This window comes from Mastigoproctus giganteus, chromosome 10 (assembly GCF_048544385.1).
Source record: "Mastigoproctus giganteus isolate SK-2022 chromosome 10, ASM4854438v1, whole genome shotgun sequence".
NCBI lineage: Eukaryota > Metazoa > Arthropoda > Arachnida > Uropygi > Thelyphonidae > Mastigoproctus > Mastigoproctus giganteus.
The window spans coordinates 21,800,654-21,821,729 of record NC_143584.1 but is presented as its reverse complement, the minus strand read 5'-3'; positions in this window follow the sequence as shown (position 1 = coordinate 21,821,729).

Genomic DNA, 21,076 nt, shown 5'->3' with positions numbered 1-21,076 from the left:
AGGACCCCCCCCCCCCCCCCCTTGAGGTACACCGGCAGTTATGTGGCGCGTGAAGGTCTTTGTTCCGATCTTTAGAACAAGGGTCCTCTTCGATAGGAGAGATTCTAGGAACCAGAGAACATCGCCGCGAAAATTGAAGTAGTTTTCTAAGAGACGTAGGAGATTAGGTATATAAAAAAAAAAAAAAGTAAAGTGCAGCCATTATCAACCCACTGCAGGATGGAAGCCTCCTCAACAATTCATGCTGAGGGAAATGGACCATAATCTGCCACGCTGGTCCAATGCGGGTTGGCAGATCGACCGTATTCAGCAGTCAGGGGCTTGAACTCCGGTCTACTCAAAGAGCGTGTGCTACTGCACTCCCGCTCCTGCCCACTCGGCTACGGAGGCCGTATTAGGTATATAGATGGCATCAAATGCGGAATGGATGTCAAGATATATAACTAACAATTCCTGTCTTTGTTCGAAGGCATCTAAGATGTGCTGAGTGGTTGTTACAAGGTTAGTTATAGTTGACCTTCCTGATATCCCATAGTGTATTTGCTGAGGACTGTCACGGAGAATTTGATGGGTGACAGACGGTAGCAATGCTTTCTCCAGAACTTTTAGCAATACAGAGGCGCAAGCGATGGGCCTATGTTGGCTTGGGAGCGTCGATTGTTGGTGCTTAGGAAGGGGCCAGACAGAGTACCTGTTCCACTGGGGTGGAAAGAAATGAACTTCGAGGCATCTGTTGTATAGGTTGAGGAGTGAGTCGATGATGAAGACACTTAAACATTTGATTATGAACTGGGGGATGCCATCGTCACCGGTGGTTGTTGTGAGAGGGAGAGTATTAATGGCCTGCATCAATTGTTGCTTGGAAATTCGGATCGTAGCGAGACTATCAGTGAGATGAGAGCGGTTGAGGAGTGGCCGATTAGGTAGAGCTGGAGGTTGATTAGAAAATCTGGCGACGTAGTTGAGCCAGTCAATTGGGTCGATGTTGCTGGAAGAACTAGCCTTTGTTCTGTAGAATGATTTTCCCCTTTTTAGGGTTCTTTCGAGGTGCTTTTCAATTGCAGCTGATTTGTTTCTGTTGAATTCGGCCCTGGCTTTGTAGAATGAAATGCGGTCTTGGACATCGCCGGAAGCTTTCCACTTGGCGTGTAGTAATTGTTTGTAGTGGAAACTTTGGTTGAGCTGGGGAGTCCACCATGCTTTGGAGCGCGGAGTAATGGTGACTGTCTTGGTAGCGGTGTGAAGGGCTATGGTATTGATCCATTTGGTCATTAAATCGATTGCGAGGCTCAGTTCACATCCATCTAAGATGTTCCATGGGAATGTGGATGCGGCTTCAATGCAGAGTGCTGGATTCAGAAATTTTGGGGCGGTGACCTTTTTCACAGATTTGGTTTTGGGGGTATTGAAATATTTTTTGGGTAGAAGAGCTGTAAATATGATTGGTTGGTGGTCTGATTGAAACATGTCGGCTGTGGTTTCTTCGACTTGGCATGTTGCCGAGGAATAGACTATGTCCAGTAGGTTTTGGTCTCTCGTTGGCTGGTAGTTAACTTGGAATATTTGGATTGATTGGAGAGATTCTGTGAGACGGCTTTTGAGGTGTTGGGTAGATGGCGGAAGATTGAAGTCCCCACATACGATGTGAGTGGCTGCTGGGTAGAGATTATTTATTAACCAGTTAGTGGCTGCATCAATGGCCATCATAGTTGGCGTTGGAGGAAGGTACAGGGATGCGACGTCTATAGTGGTACCTTGATGTTCCAGAGTTATCATTAAGGCTTCCACGTCTTGAGAGATATTTGAGACAGAGTGTATGATGGAGAACTTTGTCGTATTGAAAATTATAGCAACTCCACCCCCTCTGCGGTTATCGCGAGAGGCAGCCAGTACATGAAAGCCTGCAGGAATGGAGCAGCTGATATCTGTCTGGTTCGCCTCTAACCACGTTTCAGCGAGGCACAATATGTCTAGTGAGTTTGAGAGTAGAATCTCTTCCAGTGTATTAAGTTTATTTCTTAAGGACCTGATATTCTGGAACATTACGCGGATGGTAGGAGAGGTTGTAATGCTTATCCTCACAGGAGGGAGCCTTGCTTCCCAGCTGTGAACAAGTAGAGGCTCTCAATAATTAGAGATCAGGACAGGGATGAGGCGACCTCGGGTTCTCTCGCGTTTGGAGGATGGTATTACCAACCTTGGGCGGAGTTTGTTCCAGTATGTTGGTGTGGGAAGATTCTGGTGCTGGCATCCTTTCTGGCAGGCAATTATCCTCGCCAAGTCAGCTGGGACTGCGGTGGGAGTACTTTTGTCGGATCTGAGTAGTCGCTTTAGGTTTCGAGGTTGATTGATAGTGAACAAATGGCCTGATCCTCGTTCCGACAGGCCAAATGGCGACGCTTCCTATCAGGTCTACTTGCTGTCGGCTACAGTCAATTTTGAATGCAGCATATTGTTGACTCCTAGTTTGTAGTTTATGTACAGTTGGCCGTAGATTCAGCTCTTCATATATAACCTGTTTGACTAGTTCAGGGGTTGTGCATGGATCCAGTCGAGATACGAAAAGGCTGGTTGTACTGTTTCTGATAGTGTCTTGAGTCCTGAAAGCTCGTAGCTTGGAGTTTATTGCTATACCGTACTTTATAGAATTTCTCTGAGTGCGGGTTTCTTGTCTGGTATCGCCGTTTAGTGAAGCTGCTACAGATTGGGCAGTGCTGTTATCGTGGTTGCCATTCTATGTTAAGCGCCAAAGCAACTAAGGCCATGAAGCATAAGTATACTGTGTATTTAGCTGCGCGTGTTTTTCAGTCGGTCTACTGGACCAAAAACCCCAATTTCCGAGAGATATAAAGCCATGCAACCCTACTAAGACAGACTACCTCACCCAGGGACCCTGATGGTACTGGATCAAGGCAGCTAAACTTGACCTGCATTACCATCATTGGTGTGAACTACATACATTCTCCAAAGGTGTCACCCACCAAAGATAACTATAAAGTGAAGAACAACTTGCCCATGAACCACCACCGGAATGTTCCAAAACCTCTGAATAAAGACAAGCTACGAAAGACAAAAGGTTCGTATACTACTGGACTTGACTCTCACGGATGTGACCAATAAGACAATCTCCTATATGAAGATTAACAACGCCACCGGCGTGCCACTAGATGTCAACTACTTTTCTTGGCCACCTGGCAGTCTGAACCGGGTGCCCTAACTCAGTTCACTTTAAACCCCCGTCTTCTGGTAGGGAGTCCCCTTTGACCTTTCCGGGGTCGCCTTCTCTATCATCCCCATACTACTTATATCTGTTCCCCCTTCTTCAGTCTTCACCCTTACTCTAACTGAATATGTGCCTTTTTTTTTTAGGCCCTTGCCACTGAAATCTTAGGAAATTAGGTGACAGGGCCTGCCAGAGTACTTACTTCTAATGCGATCCCTCTATGCCTGACCAGCCTCCTCGGGGCTAAGTGTGGGAAACGGGGAGTCCCACTAGGGGCCCAACGGCTAAAAGGTCAGAGGAACAACACAACGTAAACATATACCTTGCACTTTTTAAAATCTCTGGCCTTCACAGTGTTCTGTGTTTCACGAACAGAGTACAAACACGGAGATGGGGGAAACCCCTGGGGTCGTTAGACAATGAACACTTTACACTTTTCCTCAGCCACGTTGTGAAAAGCCAATAAAGGTCTACGGCGTAGACCTTTATTGGCTTTTCACAACGTGGAACCACTGTCCAAAATCTTGTGGAAAGGAATTCGAATCGCGTAGAGTCTACGCGATTCGAATTCCTTTCCACAAGATGCTCTACAGTGGTCGTAATCACTTTGCTAACAGCGAGAACAAGAAGTCCTTCCCTCAGAATATAATCTTCCATGGCACCAACCCCACGACAGACGGAACGCATCCACACCATACAGCGGCTGGATTCTTTATTCTTTTCTGCGCGTCACGGTAGAAATTTCTCACTTGGATATCATTAGAGCTACAGATACTTCATTTGTACTTCAGAAAAGCTAAAACATTCCTGATTTTTTTGAAGTACGTTTAAACTGGGTTTTTATTAATAAAGGCTTTTAGTAATTCTTTTATTAATTCTTCATGTCTAAACGCCCTCTCAGGTAGAATATAACATCGTCCTTCGACACCAGGTGGAAAACACCTGAGTTAGAATACCGTCAATGATGCCAGGATGTTTTATGGACCTTTTTCATGAAGTGGCTGAGTTAGTCGGTCTCAGATGAAGGCTGCAAGGTTTTTTCTCCTGGAAACTCGAGATTTTCGTCCAACAAATCGACCGAAGAACACGTGCAGTTATAGACATAATATGCTGACACCTCATAACTATAGTTGTTTTGGTGCTCACCATAATGTAAACACTCACTTTTTTTAAAATTTTTTATTTTATTTTTCATGGTGTTACTTTACAGGAACATACTGTTGTCTCTTTCCTTGGGATATGGCGTTCACATCGAGAGGACAAGCACAAGGCAACAATACGTTGCCTAAACGTCTGATGACTTCCATACTCATCTACAGATGATATGGGAATTTTTATCTTTTTTTTTTCTTTTTTAGAAATACCTTAATTAATACGCCTACTTGGTTGTCTCTTGGGCTCAGCGTCACTTCTGGACTTTAATTTCTTCATCTTCATTCCATTTATTCGTTATCGACTTCGAAATGTTTAATTCCTGAGCAACAGCACGCTCAAACATTTCCTCCACACGACATCCAGCTATCATTCACTTTTAAACTTTGTTAACCCTTTCGTATTGTGTATGTTCATTGTTCGTCATACACATTTGACACGAATCATTGGATAACTGGCAATCAACTTAATACATGTATAACAAAATATTTGCGGATTTTGAATAAAGTCAGAAAGGTGTCCCATAACTTTTGGCAGGACGGTGTTATTCAAAGCGGAACTACCCCCACCGGGTGGAAAAGACCCGAGATCGAATCCCGTCACTGACGCGAGGAACTTTTGTGGGTTTTTTTTTTTTTTTTTTTTTTTCACTCCGTGCCTGGGTTAATCGTTCTCATGCATAAACAGTAAGGTTTTTTTTTTTTTTTTTTTTTCCCCCGGCAACTCGGGTTTTTCATCCAGAAAAACAGGCAAATCGACTATAGAACACATAATTTACTGACATAATACGCAATGCACGGCAGATGAATAAAAATATTCGGTTGGCTTAATATGATAATTTAATTATTTTATTTTTTTTTTAAGGGGAACTGGAAGGTCAAATTTTGGCGATGGGAACAGTATAAATGATTGGGGACGTCTTGTTAATGCTCAACAAAAACCTGCTATAGGATATACCTGGGCTTATGTTCCAAGGCCTGGTCTTATTAAAGTGACAAACTACAGAAACTTACTATGCCCCATTTAACTCTGATGATAGAATTCGGAAGAAACCTAAAACATCACTAGATAACAATTTAGTGATATTTTAGGTTATTGTTGCAAGGGTTTAGGCGCATCAGTAACTTAAGCCATATTGTGCCGTTTATAATATGTCTGTAAAATTGTGTGTTGTGTGTTCGATTTGCTGTTTTATAGACGAAAAACCCGCGTTTCCCGGAGGAAAAACCATGCTACCCTCGTTGGTTGTGTTGTTGGTTGTGCTAGGGTTTTAGGCGCATCAGCAACTTAGGACATATTGTGTCGGATATAACAGCCCTCGTAGGTGGCACAGTTGATAGAATCACCGTTCTCCTCACACCAGGCAGGAAAAATCTTGAGTTTGAGTTCCGTCGATGATGTGAGGAATTTTTATGTCTTTTTCACAATGTGGCAGAATTAGTCGGTCTCAGGCAAAGGAGCATGGGATTTTTTTTCTCCCGGAAGCTCGGGTTTTTTGTTCAGAAAACAGAAAATCGACCACAGAACACACGCAATTTACAGACAGTATATACGAAGCAATATGGCCTTAGTCACTAATCGTCCAAAATCCTTTAACAACAACAACAAAAAGATATATATATATATATAATATGCCTGTAAATTCCTTGTGTTCTGTATTTCCATTTGATGTTTGCTGGATGAAAAACAAAAAACCATGCTACCCTATATATTATATAGGGTATATTTTCTTAATGAACGGAAACATACATCTTAATACTTCAATTTCTTGTCGATTGAGAGCAATTTTCCTACTATAAAATCCTTTTTTTTACGACGAACATCCTTCATTTCAGTAGCAAAAAGATTAAATTTATTATGCGTATACTTTATTAACTAGCAGCCAGGTGGGCATGTTCTTGTTAAAATTGTTCCATGTCACTGCAATGCATTTGTTTCAAGGTTTCTGTCAGTACTAAAAAACGCGAGAAGATACTTGAGAATCCCCTCCTCATACTTCATTATTTCTGTAAACTGGAAGTGACGTATCTGTAGTCTCGCGCCTTCAATGTGGAGAACAAAAAGGAAGTCACGGTGTGTAATATCCGGATGTATGGCGGATGCGGGACAAATGCCACATTAGTATTGGTAGGCGCTAAGTACAGTATTGCATGGCAACTTGAGATACGTGTGAACACACACGTTATCAAGATGGAGCCTTGCAGGAACATAACTACCGAGAGTAGAGGATATAGCTGTACTCAGGCTAAAGCCTACAGGAATCGACGCTTGGCCCAAAGTAAGAACTCTTACTTCATAATTCATGTTGAGTTGGGGGCTTTGACCTATTTCGCATCCCAATCGACTGTTTCCTAGAAATTCTATTGCCTCGCATAAGGAAAGTAAAGTTTCCCGAAGATATGGCATCGCAATGTATTCTACTGCTCAGTGGTGGCCATTGTAAGGGTTGGGTGGAACAGCACATTGATAAACCATTCCATGACTGTCGAAGAAGCATACTTATATTCAGTGTCGTAGCCAGGATTTTTTGTCAGCAAGTACATTCACAAATAAAGGCGCCAATTGCCTAATGCTAACAATCCCCACAATACCAGATTTCGGCTTCAGGGGGGTACAATGTATCTGCTGACCCTACCCTGGCTACGCCACTGCTTGTATTACCATAATTTCGCTGGTATATTACTTGGCTTCTTTGGTTTTGTGTGGTGAGAACTTCTACAAGGTCTACTGGTGGGTTTTTTTTTTTTTTTTGATCAAAGTGATGCCACTAAGACTTATTTATGGTAACGAAAGTTCCTATTTCTTTTACTCGTATGTAGTATCAGTTGGAACGACAACTTAGCAGAAGTTCAAACTATCTTCCTAAGATATATAGGAACTAAAAAGGAAAAAAAAACTATTATATTAGGGTCATCTGGAAAGCCACTTCAACTACCCATGTGTATCGTGTCTGTAAATTGCGTGGTTCTCTGGTCGATTTTCTGTTTTTCTGGACGAAAAATTCCAGTTCTTCCGAGGAAAAAACCTCGCTATCTACACCTGAGACCGACTAACTCAGTCATAGAGTGAAAAAAAAAGCCCATAAAATTTTCTGGCGTCATCGACGGGATTCGAATCCGGGCCTTTTCCACCCAGTGTGGAAAGACGGTGACGACGTCAAGACGCCAGCACAGTTCAGAATACTTTATATAAATTTACTCTCATTCTTTAGAATTTCCTCTCATTTTCATCAGACCGCTGATAGCCGTATCGTACTTATTTTGATTTTCTGATTGTCAACTGCAGCAACTTCCTTTTCACAGCAGTTGCCATATTTCTAGTCAAAATACACTCCTGCCTAAAAGTTTTGGAATCACTGCGTATGACCTGAGTTCGAGTTGTGTCGATGACGCATGGAAGTTTTATGGACCTTTTTCGCAACGTGGCTGAATTAGTCAGTCAGTCTGAGGTAACGGGTAGCATGATTATTCTCCCGGAAACTCGGGTTATTCGTCCAGCAACCAGAACATCGACCACAGAGTACTCGCAATTTACAGACATATTTTATATACGGAGCAATATGGTTTAAGTCGCTGATGTGACTAAAATCTCACAACCGACCAACCAACAGAAAGTATTACGAAACGTCTGAGCAGTACTTCTAATTATTCCTAACAAGAAATAAAGACAGGTTTGAATCTACGCAGGATAAAGTGCTTCAGTTGCTCGTATTCAATCCTATATACTGTCGCACCATGCTGCTAAAGGTACAACCCTAGATTACTTCATTTCGTTTACAAAACCTGTAGAACACGCACAATTTCCAGGCAGAATACCATAAGCCATATGGGCTACTCTAGTTAAGCTGCCCATTGCAAACTAGACAAACTAGAAATGTCAATTTAAAAAAAAAAAAACAATTGACATTTCAGATTCCGGACACTACTGGAAAACAAACTCTTCAGAGAAATATTTATATAATAACAAAAATAAAACAGAATCAGAAATGTCAGCTTTCTTTGTATTGTACGGTAATTGTGATATTACGAATTCAAAGAACCAACAAAAAAAAAAAATATGCAATAATTTCGTATCTTCACTTTGTGATAAATTCAATTTCTAATTCAAACATATTTCCAATACAATAAACATTAATTCTGGTCATCAGCAAAATGTAAATAGAAAAATATAAAATTGTAGAAAAATATTTTTAAAAAATGATATTGTTCTGGTTGAAATGGAGATGACTGACTAAACCTCCCATTATTTGAAATAACTCATTATTTCTGGGTCAACAGATAAAGGGAAAAAAGTAAACATTATTGCAAGATTTTGCACATAAAATAAACAAACATTGTAATAGGTACATCTTTGTACTTTGCGGGATAAACCTTATTTAAGCAGAACAGAAACATCACTCGTAAAATAAGTACTTAAGAGTTCTTATCTGTTACCCCAACTAGACGTATTATCTAGATGTTCTGGGGGCAAAGACGTTTCACGTGAGCGGGTAGCTAATATCAGGGAAGAGAGCCTAAAAAACTTCAAGGGTTGTGTTAGGGTTGTTAAATATACAAGAACAGTAAATCTTAATTGTTTATACAGTAACGTTAGAAGTGTCGTCAATAAAATGAGCGAATTCGAACTGCTGGTTAAAACAAGTAAGGCGGACATAATAGGGCTTACAGAGACGTGGTGCCACCCGGAAATTGGGGATGATGAGTTTCAGTACGGCTTGTATAATGTATTTAGGAAGGATAGAGTAGATAGAAGGGGTGGTGGGGTAATGCTTCTTATCAGAAGCAGCCTGAGTGCGACGATAGCTTTCCCGGATTCAGACATTTCACATGCTAGTATAGAGTCTGTATGGTGTGAGATAGTTGGAAACAAAGGTATAATGCGAGTAGGAGTAATCTACAGACCAGGTGATTGTGAAGACTATGACAAAAGCCTCTACATGCAAATGGAATGGGCAAGTAAGCGTCAATGCCTTATTATGGGTGATTTCAATTTGCCTCTAATTGATTGGAGTAAATGGGAAGGAAACTGGACATGGGGAAAAAAATTTTTAAATCAACTAGAGGACTGTTATTTGTATCAACATGTCAGGGAAAGTACTAGAGAAAAGAATATCCTAGACCTCATCATCACACATGAAGCAGATGACATAACAGGGCTGACAGTAGAGGAACCAGTAGCAGGAAGTGATCACGGAGTTCTACGGTGGATGATGACGAGAGAGGAGGTAGCAGAAGTAAAAGGCAAAGGAATGGGTTTTAATTTCAAAAAAGGAAATTACGATGCCTTAAGGTACTACATGGCCTCTATTAACTGGGTAGATATCGCGCTGAGAATGAATACAATTGAACTGTGGTACGCTTTTAAAACATTAATCACAGATGCCTTGAATGCGTATATACCATTAAAAAAATACTCCACGAGAAGGGTTCCAAGTTGGATGAATAGTGAAGTTGCCACATTACTTGAGCAGAAAAAGGTGGCATGGAAAGGTTACAGAGCAATAAAAAGTACTGAAGCCTGTAACAGCTACAAGGTGATGTGTAATAGAGCCACAGAAAAGGTTCGACAGGCAAAGGCAGTTTATGAGAAATCACTAGCAAACAGAGCAAAGAGGGGGGATAAAGAATTCTTCACATATATAAATGCCAAGAAGAGCAGGACAAACCAGATCGGACCTTTACGTAAGGGAAAGGGGATAGTAATAAATACAGTAGCTGCCGTTGCAGATGAACTCAACAGTTATTTTGCATCGATATTTACAAATGAAAAGCCTTTTGTGGCAATGGGAAATTGTGGGAGCGAAGTTGAAAAATATGTAATTAATGATATTGAAATTTCGCAAGATTATTTAATGAAAAAACTTTCGAGCCTACAGACCAGTAAGGCTCCTGGAGTTGATGGAATATACCCTATAATCTTAAGAGAGCAGGCAAGCTAGTGCATTGAACCACTGAGGCTAATTATGCGAGCATCACTAAACTCTGGGGAGATTCCCTTGGATTGGAAAAATGCAAATGTATCTCCCATACATAAGGGTGGCTCTAAAAGTGAAGTTGGAAATTATCGACCTGTCAGTCTGACTTCAGTAGTAGGGAAAATCATGGAGGCAATGATCAAGGGTGGAATTCAGGATCATTTGGATCGAATTGAAATTCTCAAGGATACTCAGCATGGTTTTGTAAAGGGAAAATCATGTTTAACAAATCTGGTTCGCTATTTCGAAAGGGTCACTCACGAGCTGGATTTAGGGAATAATTTCGACATTGTTTATTTAGATTTCAGCAAAGTTTTTGACTCAGTCCCACATGAGCGGTTTCTTTACAAGCTGGAACAGGTTGGAATCACTGGGAAAATCCTTAGATGGATAGAAGGATGGCTTCAGGGCAGGAGGCAGAGGGTTGTGATAAATGGCTATTCCTCAGATTGGGTTGATGTAAGAAGTGGGGTTCCCCAAGGATCAGTATTAGGACTACTGTTGTTTTTAATTTTCATAAACGACATTGATGAAGGGATAGAGGGCGTGATGTCTAAATTTGCAGATGATGTTAAAATTGGTAGAGTAGTTAATGATCACTGTCAAGCTGAGCTTCTTCAGAGAGACCTAGATAGACTTCAGGAATGGTCAGAAAAATGGCAGCTGTGCTTTAATCCAACAAAGTGTAAGGTATTACACCTGGGAAACAGTAATCCCAAAAAAAAAACTTATTCACTTGGTGGAGTTCAACTAAACCCAGTACTGGAGGAAAGGGACTTGGGTGTTACGATACGGTCAGACATGATATTCTCTGAGCATTGTAAACAGGTTGCAAGGAAGGCCCATGGTGTCCTATCGATGATCTATCGAACTTTTGCAAGTAGAGATAGGGACGTGATAATCCCATTATATAAGGCTTATGTTAGACCACACTTGGAATACTGTGTTCAAGTATAGAGATCGCACCTAAAGAAAGACATCGAGCTTCTTGAAAGGGTGCAAAGAAGGGTAACTCGCCTGGTGAGATCGGCAAAAGGGCGTCCTTATGAAGAAAGACTTCGAATATGTGGGTTGCAGAGTTTGGAAACTAGACACCTTAGAGGAGATTTGATTGAGGTGTTTAAGGCTCTGAGAGGCATCAGTAAAATGAATGAGGACAAAATTTTTAAGATTATAAATGATGCTAGAACTAGGGGACATAAATTCAAGTTACGGGGAGAAATGTTTAGATTGGACTGCAGGAAGTTTTATTTTAGCCAGCGAGTTATAAATTACTGGAATAAGTTGCCTTCATGGGTGGTAGAGGCCGACAGTTTGGGGAAATTCAAAGGTCATCTCGATAGTACTTTCGGGTAAGGGAAGCGCATAGGATGATAGGTTTAATTTCCTTTTTATTTATATTTTATTTTATTTTTGTTTATTATTTATTAATTATTATTATTTAGTTATTTATTTTATTTATTTATTTATTTTTTGTTTTTATCATTGTTTTGTTCGGATTTTTTTTTTTTTTTTTTTTTTTGGCTGGTGCAGCATAAGCCATAGGTTTTCTTGCACCATGCGGCCGTTATAATACTAACTAACACTAACTAACACTAATACTAACACTAAAAATACTTTGCCCCTCAATCAACTGATATGGTTTCCGAAAAGTTTTCTTCTCCATTTCAGAGGCATGTCACTAAAAAGTGTTTCAAGGGTTTCCATTCCATCATATATGCGAAATTCAAAATTATGAGACTCATTTCAAGGTTCGACATATTTAAAGACCATATGTTGTATAGCATATGGTAAATGCAATGAAACAAAGTATCGAAATGAATCTAACTTTTAATCCTCAAGTAAATCAAACTCAACCAAATAAGTTCTCTAAAAACATTTTGTGTATAAAATAGACAACAAAAGTATTAGTTCAAAAAATGTGCTTAAAAGACCTGTGCGTTGCAGCTTATTTATTCAAAACTAAATAAGTGAACGCAATTGAGCTGTGTTGTATGTAAAACGTGCAAGAGATTTCGATAAAGATGTGTGCGGAGCACCACTACCGTATTCATTAGCAATAGAAAAGAATGAAACCAACTTCAATTAGGGTACAATCATTGGTACGTGTCCAGTAGATGTAACAGTACAAAAAGATAGCTATTTTTGTCGTCTGGTCCAAGACTGCTGCTATTCTGGTATTTCAAGAATTAAGCAATGCGAAAAAAGCAGAACTAACAGATGAAGAGGTGCAGCAGTTAGTCTAGGATAACAAAGCGAGAAATGCAGAGTTTGGAATGGTTTGCTAAGATGGACCGACATCAATGGCAGTACAATTCATTAACGTCTTCAATACTCAACCCATTAGCAATTGCCCCATGCAAGGAACTTCGCCAAAAATCGACTACGATAGTCGGAAACCACTTCGAACACTGTTAATCTCAGAAATGAACCGTAAAAGGTTGCAATGATATCATCCCCTCCTTGTGTTGCATAATTTATGAGTAACCTTCCTCCCTCGCAGGTATGGTTTTTGATGCAAGACGAATGGAGGAGGGTTATGTGGTCTGGTGATTTTCGCTCTCTGTCATTCCTAAATGATGGAAGAGTTCGAGTATGAAGGAACCCACACGAAGCAGTGGATCACGTTTGCTGTGTACAAAGGGTACAGCTTCTAACAGAAGAATAACAGCTTGTGATATGTTTTTATGTCATGTCCTTAGTCTCCGGATTCCCATAATCTGATATCCAGCTCACGTTGGACGTACACGTATCCCCCTGATGGGGTTGGATATAATGTGACTACTCACCTCCACCAAATATGTACTGCCAGTGACTTGAGTAACACTACAGGGATCTTACACATGTGGAATTGGAAAGATGTCATTCTGAGCACACACACACATGAATCTACGTCTGCAACAATTTCAAGATATTTTTCTGACTACTTGGTACAGATTTCGTCCTGGCACCTTTAAAAACCTCGTTGATTCTATCACAAGACGTTTCAAAGCAGTGATCCCGGCGAAAAGTCAGGAGATGGTGCTAATAATGTAGCTAGCTAGTGTATTTATAATTGAAACCTCATAATACTGTACTTTTAAATATCTTTGGATTTGAAAGTGTTATGCACGTAACGAAGAAACTCCTTGAACTTTATGGTTACATTAAATAAATAATCTTCTCTATTTTTTTTTTTTTTTTTTTTTTTGTTTATGCATCGGCTTCTGTGGCCATATCGCACCTCCCAAAGTTTTTGCATTTTCTACTCTAATCCAAGCCCGAGGCGAGATTCGAACCCGCAACCTGCGGGTTGCTAGCAGGCACTTTACCCACCCGGCAAGCCCGGTCGGCAATCTTCTCTATTAGTAATGTATACAAACATATTATTGGTCATAATATAAAAGTATATTTTGAATAGCTGATATTTTAATATTTATATTTTAAAATGTATATCAAAATATGCTGTAAAATATGCACTTCATTGTTAATTTCGTTTTTAGAATTTGAAACTTTACACGTATATTATTTTGGGCTTGATTGGGCGGAATATAAAGCTTTTTGTTTAATGTTATACTACTCCAACAAAAGTAATTTAGCGCTAGAGTAATTGACTGTTGGTAATGCTTCTCTCTGTCTGCGTCTGCTGTGGAGCCTGAAATGAATATCGAACATCTCTCCACGTTAGCTGATGAACTGTAATTCGAAAAGTATAAAAAAAAAAAAAAGTACAAGAAAGTACTCGTAATTTCACGTATTTCAAATCCCACAGCTTCATTTCTATTTTACTACACACGTCTAATGAACTAAAAACTGTTAGCGATCCATTATGCCGGTGGATTCAGGTCCGATAACATTAATAGGTTCCTTCATTTGCGCGAAAGGATTGTAAATTGGCTCTTTAAGCGCAGTTTGTTAAAGTTCTTTTAATCTTGTCCTGTAGAATGTTAACTAAATTTATCCAGAGGTCTTAATTCCGGTTTTCAGCGTATCTCGAACATACTTTTCTTTTAAAATATTTGCTAAGTGGAGACTCGCAGTCTCCATTAAGAACATTAATTGTCGTGTCTATCTAGCAACCGCTAAACCTAAACAGACAGTTATGTGGAAGCACATAGCAACTGTGACATCAACGGTTATGGAAACTGCGCATGCTTAGATTTTACTTGGCCATATATTCAAATGCCTGTTCGTAAATAAGATAAATATGTAGCAGTTATAAAACTGTTGGTTACATTCTAGTAAAAAAAAAAAAATAATAAATGCCGCTATTAAATGAAAAAGCAAACGTATTCTTTTTTTTGTTGTTTTTTTTTTAAATAAAATTATAAACCTCTGATGTTTGCCGTCATTATATTTGACAAGACCTTTGGAGCCACTTCATTGCATGTTTATATGAAAAAAAAAAAAAAAAAAAAATCTAAAAATAGCCGAACACCTGCATATCTCAAAATAACTTTTAATACAATATCCAATAAGTCCATCCAGCTTTAGCCTTAAATACACTGTACCATAGTCGGTAGACTGATTTTTGGTTCATTTTTCCTTCAACACGGCGGTCAAATCAGCTATTGATTGCGAGTGTATTCGTCTGGCCCGAATTCGACGTCCCAGTCCATCTCAAAAAGTGTTCAACGGGGTTAAGGTCGGAGCGCTGGGAAAGCCAATGAAGCTGTTGAACGTTCATGTCTTTAAACCAATTCACAACAGGCTGTGCAGTACGATACGGTACATTTTCGTGATGAAGCAGAAAAGAGCTATCAACTTACTGCTGCCACAGTGTTAGGAAGGGTAGAACTTCTCAGAATGTCAATGCACCACATGACATTCATTGTTACATGAACAAAGGCCTCGACTGTGACAACACTTCTCCCAAATTTCACAGTTAGGGTGACACACTCTGGTAAATGAAGTTCTCCTGGTATCTTTGGCCAGATTAAACACGGCCATCAAGTCGGAAAACCGAGTATCGTGATTAATCACTTCATAATACGGTTTTCCAATGTTCCAGAGACCAGTTAGGATGGGACGTGCACAGAGGCGAAACTATGAATTGTGGTTCCTTTACGAGAGCTCCGAACTGCCACCACATGATCTTATACGACCATATCAAAGCTGCCGCCGAAACTCCCCGATTCCTCGCTCCTTCTCAATTCCTTGGCTACGTGTAGTTTCACCACTGATCGTGCACCAGAAAAGTGGACACTGTGCATGGCGTGCTACAATCTCCATGATGTCGTCGTTGTGCTAATATCAATTCCCATGGTTCCGTAAACTCCTAATTAACAGTATTTGAGGAAGACAGTGAAATCTAAGTGCCACTCTTCAGAGTATTCTTCAGTCTCTTTCAATTTCTGTAGTCTGCAATCTGAACGTCTCTGCGATCTTCAATTTCTGCAATCTGAACGTCTCCCGGCTGTGGTACCACCATGATGTTACCATTTGGTGATTACGTCAGCCACCGCTGATGTAGGTTGGTGATTACGTCACCAACCTACATCAGCGGTGATTACGGTGATTTCATTTGGTGATTACGTCAGCCACCGCGGATGTTGCAGATTTTTTGCAATGACAGGGATTGATTGCTGCTGTGATATAGTGTGACGACTCCTGGGTGGAAATTACCCAACCAGGTGTGGCGCCCACACCAACATGGAGGAACGCCGCCCCTCTATGTTACCAGGCAGTACTAGGTGGTAGATGACTCTCATCAACCAGTGAAATACCACCACTTTGCTTATTGGAGGCTTGAAGTGGTGGAACCCATGCTTAGTCTCTAGAGCTAAGTTCCGGTCAACCGTTCCCTATCTCTTCCATCATGCAGTATGATTGATGACTTTTGAGGATATGATGAACGTCGTGGCGAGAGCCAATATTCCTTACATTTCGATGGTACAGCTCTAAAACGGTGTTCGAAGGCCGGCCGCTAGTTAGTACGCCGGACCGAACCTATTGGTAACTCTCTAGGAGGCTTCCGGATCAGCTAGTGTATAATATTGCTACCTCTACTATGCCAGATAGTGACTGGAGGGAGTCCGAGTAGCGTGTATGCGGAGAGCATTGTCGAGGCCACGTTATGTCAAGGATCTGGGTATATTCTTACGACATGTACGCCATATCCAAAAATTTCATTACTTGATACAGCATGTCCCACCCACTTTTTCTTACTATTGAATACACCATGAATTGTCAAACTAACAGAGCAAGCTTATCTGCGAAAAGATCTAAACCTCCCAAGGACTTCCTAATTCATTTCACAAATATACGTGGTCTCAATTCTAATCTCAACGATGTCCATTTCCACTTGCAGTCTGACAAATCCCATATACTTTTTCCTGACAGAATCTCAGTTATCGGTTGATTCAACTACTGCTCATCTCAGATGCCCAAATTATTCACTGTATGATTCCTTTCGCCTCAAAGGTGGCACTTGTGCATATGTCCGTTCTGATATTCCCTGTCAGAGACTTGGCAATTTGGAATCTCCTCTCTTTGATCTTCTCTGGCTTAAAATCTCTCTATCTCATTGTGTCAAATTCATCTGTTGTATCTACCGTTCTACCAACTCCACTAATCACTTGGAGCTGTTTGACTTCCTCTCTTTGCAACTTGACTTTCTCCAGTCCAACTTTCCTAACAGTGAGGTAATTTTCCTTGGTGATTTTAATGTTCACAACTCCAGCTGGCTTCCGTTTTCTAGTCACACTGACTAAGCAGGTCGAGATACTGAGGCTTTTGCAATTACTAATGACCTAGCACAGATTATTCATTTACCTACAAGAATACCGGTCAATCCTAATCATACAACCGATACGCTTGATCTTTTTCTCACAAACAACCCTTCTAAGTACATGGTCGAAGTGAGAGGTCCTTTAGGCACTTCAGATCACAACTTGGTGATTGCCTCTTCTCCATTGGAACCTTTATCTCATGTCTATTCCGAACCTCATGTTGTTTGGCATTACAAGAATGCAAAATGGGATGACCCGCGAGACTTCCTTTCTTCTTTTCCATGGTCGGATTACTATTTCAAAACTTCTGATGTCAAGGTTTGCTCAGATCGTGTCAGTGAAATTATTCTTGCAGGAATGGAATCCTTTATCCCACACTCCACTTTAAAATCTCGTTCTTTATCTAAACCTTGGTTTTCCAATAAATGTGCTAAGGCTGTTCAAGAGAAGAATGTTGCATATCGTAATTGGCTTGTTTCTAATTCTTCAGTTTCATTTTCTGCCTACACCTAAGCTGGCAACAATTGTAAAACAGTTATTAATCAGTCCAAACTAGAGTTTGAGCAGATAAGAGTAGAAAACTGGCTTCTTGCCCTAATGGTAGCCGAGCATTCTGGTCTCTTGCCAAAGCTATTGGCCGCAACTTTTGCCCATCTCTGCTCCCACCTCTGTCCAAACCAGATGGTTCTGTTGTCACTTCAGCCAAGGATAAAGCTGACCTGCTAGCATCCCATTTTTCTTCCAGCTCATGTATTAATGATCTTGGTAAAACACCTCCCACCATTCCCAACAGGCTCCATTCAATGCCTCCTGTGGTCTTCCGTCAAAAGGATATCAGAAGGATTTTGATGAATCTTGATGCTAAGAAAGCTCCAGGTCCTGATGGTATTTCTGCACTTGTTCTCAAAACCTGTGCTCCTGAACTTACTCCTACGCCTTTTTTCACTTTCTTATTCCAAAGGTGTTTTTCCTTCTGCTTGGAAATTTGCTCATATCCAGCCAGTTCCTAAAAAGGGTGACAAATCCCTTCCATGTAATTATCGTCCCATTGCAATTACTTCTACTCTTTCTAAAGTAATGGAGAAATCAATTGACCGCCAACTCTTAAACTACCTAGAAACCTTCCGTCTGATCAACGATCGCCATTATGGATTCCGTCAATGTCGATCCACTGGTGATATTCTGGCTTACGTTATCCATTTATGGACTAATTGAATGGAAAGGTTCGGTGAAACCCAAGTAGTTGCTCTTGACATCTTAAAGGCTTTGGATCGTGTTTGGCATAAAGGTCTTCGAAACAAGCTTCCATCTTATGGTTTGCCAACTGTTTTTAGTAATTGGTTATCCAGTTTTCTCTCTGATCACTCACTGAGGGTGATGGTAGATGGCTCTCTGTCTTCTAACTTTTCCACTAATGCCGGTGTCCCCCAAGGTTCAGTTCTTTCCCCCGCTCTTTTCATCTTATATATTAATGACCTTCTTCCATTGACTGGAAATCCTATCCATAGTTTTGCCGATGATAGCACATTGCATTCCACTTTCCATTTTGAGAAATCTTGTCCTGCTCAATCAGCTTCAACTTCTCGAAAATCTTCTACCAATTCCTTAAATGCCGATCTTCGGGTAATTCTCCAGTGGGGCAAAGACAACTTAGTTGATTTCAACCCTTCTAAAATTCAGTCTTGTCTTATATGTCGCAAAAGGATTCTTCTGCTCCTATGCTTATCTTTAGTGACACTCTGATTTCTAGGCAAAATGATATATCTCTTTTGGGGATTACCCTGACTTCTAATCTCTCTTGGCACAAGCACATTACAAATATTGCTTCCTCTGCATCTAAAAAACTTGATTTTCTCTTTCGCTCTCAGCGTTACGTTTCTTCCAAACAGTTGCTCACTCTGTATAAATCGAAAATCCGCCCTGCCATGGAATATTGTTCCCACATCTGGGGTGGTGCCCCCAAAACCTCTCTCAGGCTTCTTGATTCCATTCAGAAGAGGGCAGTTAGGTTAATTAATGATTCATCTCTAACAGAGTCTCTCCACTCGCTTTCTCATAGACGTACTGTTTCTGCTGCATGCCTCTTCTACAGATACTTCCATGGGCACTGTTCTTCTGAATTGGCTTCTATAATTCCCGCTCTCTCTCTTTCAAAACAGTCCGAACACGTGCCGCCGCCAGCCAACATCCATTTACTGTCCAACTTCAAACCCACAGAACCAACTTTTCATCTTCCTCATTTATTCATTCAACTGCCGTTTTCTGGAACAACCTTCCTTCATACGAATTTCCTGAAAATTACAATCTACAGAAGTTCAAGTCCAATGTCAACAAATATCTTCTTTCGTCTTCTCAACCTCCAACCCAAGCACGGTACTAAGTACTATAGGTTCTAATACCTGTCGTGTTTGGGGTTCACATAAAAAAAACCAAAAAAAAAAAAAAAAAAACCAGCAAGTCGATCCATACTAAATTTCCTTGATCTGCTTATTTCTAGCAAGTATGGCATGGCTGGCTTGTATGATTCATTTTTACAAAATTCCAGCGGCAACCGAGTATAAAATGCACTATACTGGATAAAATACAGTATAGTGCATTTTAAAACCCAGATATTGAAGAGAACAAGACAAAATTAGTTCAACGTTAACTTCCTTACAAATAAAAAGCTATTTGGCGGAGGGGGAAGTGTACAATGGTCCTAACTGACTCAAGTAAAGATATCTTATATCCCCTTTTCTTGGCAGCCAACTCAATCAACCTTCTTAACTCTAAACAATATAAATTTCTCGAGTTTCGTAGTTTTTTTTTATCTGATACAAAAAGAGAAGTATCAAAATTATGAACTTAATCTTCCACTGTGCAGTTTTAAAATGTAAAATTTTATTTCATAATTTAATTTGGATTTGACTTTACTTTCTGCGATCAAGTCGATTCGTTATTATCAACGAAACTAAAGTTTTCTGCATGCTTGTTATTGAGAAATACACAAATCCCTGTTTATGCGCAAATCCAGAATACAAAAATAAGTAGATGCATAATTCTATTGTCTTCGCGCCAAAATACACTCCACATCTAAACCACGAGCTATTTAATCAGTATTCTGCATGCAATTTATCTTCCGGCGCGTGTAAAAATCGTTCCTGATAGTTCGGGTATTAACAAAGTTCTCTACTTGCCACGAATGCTACAGTCAAGGTGATGGATTACCCAATAAGTGTTTTGGGTCTGACTCAAGGTATTTTTTGAATAACGTTCACTTCAAGGGAAGTGTAATAGCCTCTGTCTTTACACCCGAGAATTTTATATGGAAAAAATAAAGTTCCCAACTATTAATTAATGCGTTTGCTGCATCAGAATCACGTCTGAAAAGCTTAGCAGATTTGATAATTTCGTTCCTCACTCATATTTTTTAGTTTGTGTCTGGAACTATTTGGTTGATGTATGTATTTATATATATTTGAGCAATTTGATACATAGTGAAACAATGGTGCAAAGTATATGCTGGAAGTATTTTATACACAGGAAGGAACTCAATGCGTAACTTTAATGCTCAGTGGCTTGTAGTTTTGTTGGTGTGTATCGCGAACCATCAAGTTCTAGGAAAATCTACCCACTGCGGAACCGTTGGATACGTTCTATAGACATTAAATTTCAAAATTAAGTTAAACCTATATTGCTACTATTATTTATTATGCAACACAAAAATACTATGGCTAACACCAAAAGATATAATTTTAATTAAAAGCACTATGACGAATGGTAAAGTCTTTAACTCACTTAGATTATTACCCTAAATTTTAGAAGAACTTTATTCTAATAATGTTCTTATTCTAAATTGGTAAAAGTATCACTATTAGTAATAAGTATATTACTATTAGTACTAATAGTAATTAATATTAGTATTAATCACACGAAACGAAGTTCAGGAAACGAACTTATTTTTTTGCATCAAAAAAAAAAAAAAAAAAAACCATCAATTGATCACAATTTGCCCATCGTTTAAAAGTAACTATCCAC